The sequence below is a fragment of the Natrix helvetica genome (genome assembly GCF_964273705.1).
Source record: "Natrix helvetica genome assembly, chromosome: 6".
NCBI lineage: Eukaryota > Metazoa > Chordata > Lepidosauria > Squamata > Natricidae > Natrix > Natrix helvetica.
The window spans coordinates 45,192,614-45,197,990 of NC_138553.1; the positions used below are offsets into that span (position 1 = coordinate 45,192,614).

Here is a 5,377-nt window from a genome sequence, read left to right on the forward strand (position 1 = left end):
GATTTAAGGAGATGCTGTGGGAAGGGGCATTTGTCAGGAACACTGATTTGGTAGAGTTTGGTGTGCCAGTACAGACATTTGGAGTTTGCAGGACTGCTTACTTCTTCCTTACTTGTGGACTCAGTGCCTTCTTTCTGACTTTGCGGACTCATTGTCTGTTCCTTGTTTTGTGGACTCATTTCCCTGTTTCTTTCTTTTCCTGGATTGGGCATAGCCAGAAACTGCCATGTGTGTGCGTGCGCTCTTTGCCCTGGGACTTACCAAGAACGTGTGGGCATTGGAGGGGATATTTAGAGCATTAAAGGGAAGTTTGAACTCTCAGCTGGCTGTGTAACCTTTGTGCCTTTTCCCAGGTCATCACAGAAATTTTGGGCTCAATTTGTAAACCCAGAACTACCTGTAATACCTTTACATTGTTTTTCTCATAAGTGTTATCTGTTTGATTTCCCTTTTTAAACTTTGCAGATAGTTTCCCAAGTAAAAAATTGAATCAACACATGAATTGTTAAGGAAAATTGTAGGGATAATGGAAATATCAATACAGCAGCTTAGAATATAAAATATGTTTCCAGCCTAAGCCTGAAGCATAGGAAGCAATGATGCAATTACTTATTGGCTCTTTATCCTGATTATAGAAATCAATTATGAACTAGAGTAAAGAATTACTTCCATCTCATTTTTTCTAACTGCACTTTTATATCCTGATAATTTTGCATTCTCCAGAGGTGTTCTCATATTCTGCTACATGTAAATGGCAAATGATATTTTATGAAAGAAATCAAACAACTATCTAGTTACAATTCTATAAAAATATTTTTGAAAAGTTTTATGTAGGAAAATTCTGAAAAAAAGTAAAAACGGACTAATAACTCAATGATAGAGCAAAGGGGCGTGGGAGAAAATATATACTTTCCCCAGTTTCATTTACTAGTAGCTTTGAAGCAAGAGACTGACAGGTTAAGTCTGAATGAAGAAAGCCTAATGCACGATAGGATTTTGCACTCTTGTCAATTTTATGTTTTGGGAATTAACCTTTATTTAAGTAGTTGTATGGATTGTCCCTGTAGCTTTCTCCCCTTATCCCCTTTTGTTAGTTATTATCAACAACAGCAATAACAAAATCATCAACTACAAAAAAACCAAAATAAAAGAAAATCATTAGCATTTCATTTTTTAAAAAAAAAACCCCTTACTAATGTTTGTATTATGGAAGTACATGTACAAAGGGGAAAAAACAATCCATGAATGGGGAGAGAATTGAGCCCTTTGGCCTTCCCCACTAGGGTTAGGCTCCCCCCTCCCACTTATGATTCCTACCTCGATGAAGCCTTGGACAAAGAAGAAAAACCAGTGAAGAACAGTGTGTCCCCCTTTACTGTTCAGAATGATACCATGATTAGTGGTAACAGAAGTCACCAATAGATCAAGCAGGATCTTGCATCCATCCCAGGCCCATCAGATGTCCTCCACACATATGAACAATGCTGTCTTGGTGCTATATTCTGGCCTGAAATCTGATTCTAATAGGTCCACATAATCCCATTTCCTCCCGAGCCGTTGAAGCTATAGACCTACTGCTTCTTCTCAACATTCCCTCTGTGGACAAAAATTATCCAGCACTGCTGGATAAGTCATGTATGGATGATTTTTAAGGAAAGAAATAATTATGGTCAGGGGCTTCTAAACAAAACTCTGATAATCTGACCAAGCGGAGGAATCTCTGATGAGGGAAAGGGGAGGGGGGAAAGGGAGATAAAAGGATTCTAATTGTTATCACAGCAAAGATAGCCTGCCAGTGTTTTACGAGTTTCAGCACTCTAAAAGTTCTTTTGAACAAGCAAATAACCTTTTCTGCATTGGTGAGAGTGCCCATGCTTAAAATGAAACCCAGATTTTAGGAATTATGTAGAGAAGGCTGATCTTTTCTACCCAATCCCTGGCTGAAAATTAGGGATGGTGCGTCCTTATTTCCAATGAAGCAGTTTTATTTTAAAAGATCTTACTGTTCTATCACTGTTTTATTTGATATGTAGATTACAATCTGATCATCAAAAATCAAGGCATACTTATTTATTGCCCAAGCTGGAACCCAACAAAATCATTATTTTTAATCATAGGGGGAGTTTGCACAAATCAGTTTTATCATTTCAGGGTCTCATGTTATTGCAGTTTAAGAACCTGAGCAATTAAACTGGAGAGGGTGCTGTTGCAGCACATAACTATCCAGATGACAAACCCTCCACCTAGGTACCTATTCGGTCTGTGGTTTTTCCCTAATGTGGCATTAGCAGCCTTTCTGAAGAGCATTTCCTTTCTTCTTATCACTTGCAGAGTTTTTCCTCTGCTAAATTAGCATTTAGCTTGTTATCTGGTGAAGTAGTGCTTTCATAAACAAGCACTATTTATTGTCTCAAGCTAAGTGGACATGAAAAGGAAAATACTTGCTTTTTGCATACACAAACACACACACACACACACACACACACATACTCCAATGCATTTTTATGAGTTACAAAGATGTAAGAATCTATAAATCTAAGGGGGGAAAAGGCCTGAATTCACTTGACTCTTACAATAGACCATTGTTAGTTGACTGAAATTAGTTTCTTCCTCTTTGTAAAATATTTTTTCTGCAATTATATTAGAAATATTTACCATAAGTTCTACCCAATTTGCATCACTTCCTTAAACTTCTAAACTTACTCTGAGCCTACTAGGATTTTAACTCTTTTGGAATGGCAATCGATTTACAAAAGATCTGTATCGCAATGGTGTAACCATTTATATGATGTTTTCAAACTGAATAAGTTTGCTCTTACTTACATTTATCAAAGGTAAAAAATGAATTTCTGGTGGCATGATCATTTTTAACCAAACTAAGTCACCCTGTAAAGAACCTTATAGCATTATTATAAATCCTGGAAGAAATGTCCCCAGGTATGCAACTATCTGTCAATGACATTGAAGAAAGTACTATACTTAAAACATTTTATTTGGTTAAATTACATTTCATTCCAGACTGCACCACAATAAAGAAGAAGGTCACCATTGATGACTAAAGAATGAGTTCTCCCTGGACTGGCCCTTCATTATGTGGTAAGTACAAAAATTAGCAATTGCTCTGTCCAACTCCTTAATTTTATGTAGGAGGAAAGGAACCAGTAAAATTGAGCATATATAGTTTGGGGAAATTGAGTAATTGATAAGAGATTTATATTAGTCTGCTTCCAAATATCAAAATGTACATTCTCACTCTGAACAAGTCCATTCTCTTTTTCTATCATATCTGAATGTGTTTCCCAGAAAAATAAGCTTACAATTAAGTTTCAAGGAAACATTAACCATTCAATTACCTTTTCCCAAAACTATATATGCCCAATATTACCAGTTTTTCTGATTAAGACTTAGTATTCAGTCCCCTAATCTTTTCAGTGACTATTTTTTGCACCCATCTCACTTTATCAGAATTATTCTTAGAATATGTCCACATTCTGCATACAGCAGGCATGTCCAAACTTGGCAACTTTAAGACCGTTGCTGGCTGGGGAATTCTGGGAGTTGAAGTCCACAAGTCTTAAAGTTGCCAAGTTTGGACACCCCTGGCATACAGTATTCTGGATGGTCACATCTCATTCTACTTGATTAATGCATCTCTTGGCAAGATTGCAATACTGAATAGTGAGAAGTCTGCTATTCATTTTCTCCAGTTCACTTGCTCATGTTCTTAATGTAAAAGTACGGGAATACTTTCTTCATAACTTGGAAAGTCATATAGCATGCATTTTCATACACTATAATTTTCTCTACAAGAAAAAGGTGTTCAAAAGAAAATTATATATTTAGGAAAATGTCTGTGAGGCATTCTTGTTTATAAGGGCTTTAGCATATACACTTTCATAAGAGAATTGTCAAGGCTCTGACTAACAAACTCAAGCAAATCAGAACACTGAGATTTGGCTCCTTCTCAAAGGTCTCCTTTAATGAGTACATCATATCGGCACAGCTTCAATCGAAAACCAAATCTAAAACTTTCCCGCAGTTTCAGTATAATTCAGTTCAAAGTTGACAAGAATCTCCTATAAAACTCCCAACATTTGACAAGCTTTTTTTTTTTTTTGGGGGGGGGGGGAGAGATACATGTAATAATACAAACCTCATCATTCTTTTTAGGAAAAAAAATGTCATTCAGGCATTTAATTAAAACTTCAAAAATAGATTAATTGTAATTGAAAACATAACAAACATAGCTTGGGCTAGGGGAATCTAAATTAACATAGTTAATGAAATTACTTTACTTATTTTGCTTTGTCAGGAAACGAAATCCTTTCTACCAGTCTCTTCACTTGAAAAACAAATAATCTTCTAAAGGAAATGATCTGCGTTTTTTCCACCCTGGGACTGCAAAAGCTATTAAGGCAAATTCAAGCAAACTACATCCTTGCTATTTTATAAGTGAACTTTTAACACCTTGGCAAATGTGATTTTGCTTTAGAAAATTAGTGGTTGTTCTTCTGTATGCTACAGAGATTTTAATTGTTTAAAATAGTAGTAGGGATATTTTGATTAGAAAACCTTTCTAGTTATTCCATAGGTTTTTTTTTTTAAAGAACAGATTTTAACTAAACTTGCTACATTTGTCAAAGTTGTTTCAAACACAATCCAAAATAAGGCATTAGATAATTAACATGGGATTTTTATTGTGTAGATTGTCATTCATATTTAAATGTCTTTACACATTAAAATATTCCATACTGCTCATCAACACTGTCTACTTCACTTTCTTTTCTTTCCCCATTAAAAAAATACATTTCTGATTTTCATATAAGCATGATGAGAAATTGGATTTAACAGATTAATGTTACATTGTAATAATGAATGCTTGAGAGACTCTTAGTGCAAACATCAATTAGTTTTTCACCTACTGCAAGTGAAATGCAGTTTCTAAATTTCCAATTTGACAATATTTGGTATTATTTCCAAAGACTTGTAAACAAAATTGCCAGAACAGATGGTGCAGAATATTTACATGTAAATTTTTTCATCTACAAGATGTTCAAAGGAGCTTTTTCCAGCATTGTTTAAATCTGAAAAATGCTGACTTGCTTGTACCATTCCTAGCTTTTTAAATTGAAGCTCCTTGTCTTCTCTTGAAATTATATATATATATATATATATATATATGTATGTATGTATGTATGTATGTATGTATGTATGTATGTATGTATATATATATATATATATATATATATATATATATATATATATATATATATATATATATATATATATATATATATATATATATATATATATATATATAATATGTGTGTGTGTGTGTGTGTGTTGTATTTGTACTGATAAATAAATAAGGGGAGAC

General features: G+C 34.2%; 1 long non-coding RNA gene across 1 annotated transcript; it reads left to right on the top strand.

The window, feature by feature from the left end:
• The first annotated feature begins 3,016 nt into the window (after positions 1 to 3,016).
• Positions 3,017 to 4,762, top strand: LOC309395068. The gene is made up of 2 exons (XR_014175845.1): positions 3,017 to 3,096; positions 4,313 to 4,762. It is a non-coding gene; the product is annotated as an uncharacterized lncRNA (long non-coding RNA).
• The last annotated feature ends 615 nt before the right edge of the window (positions 4,763 to 5,377 follow it).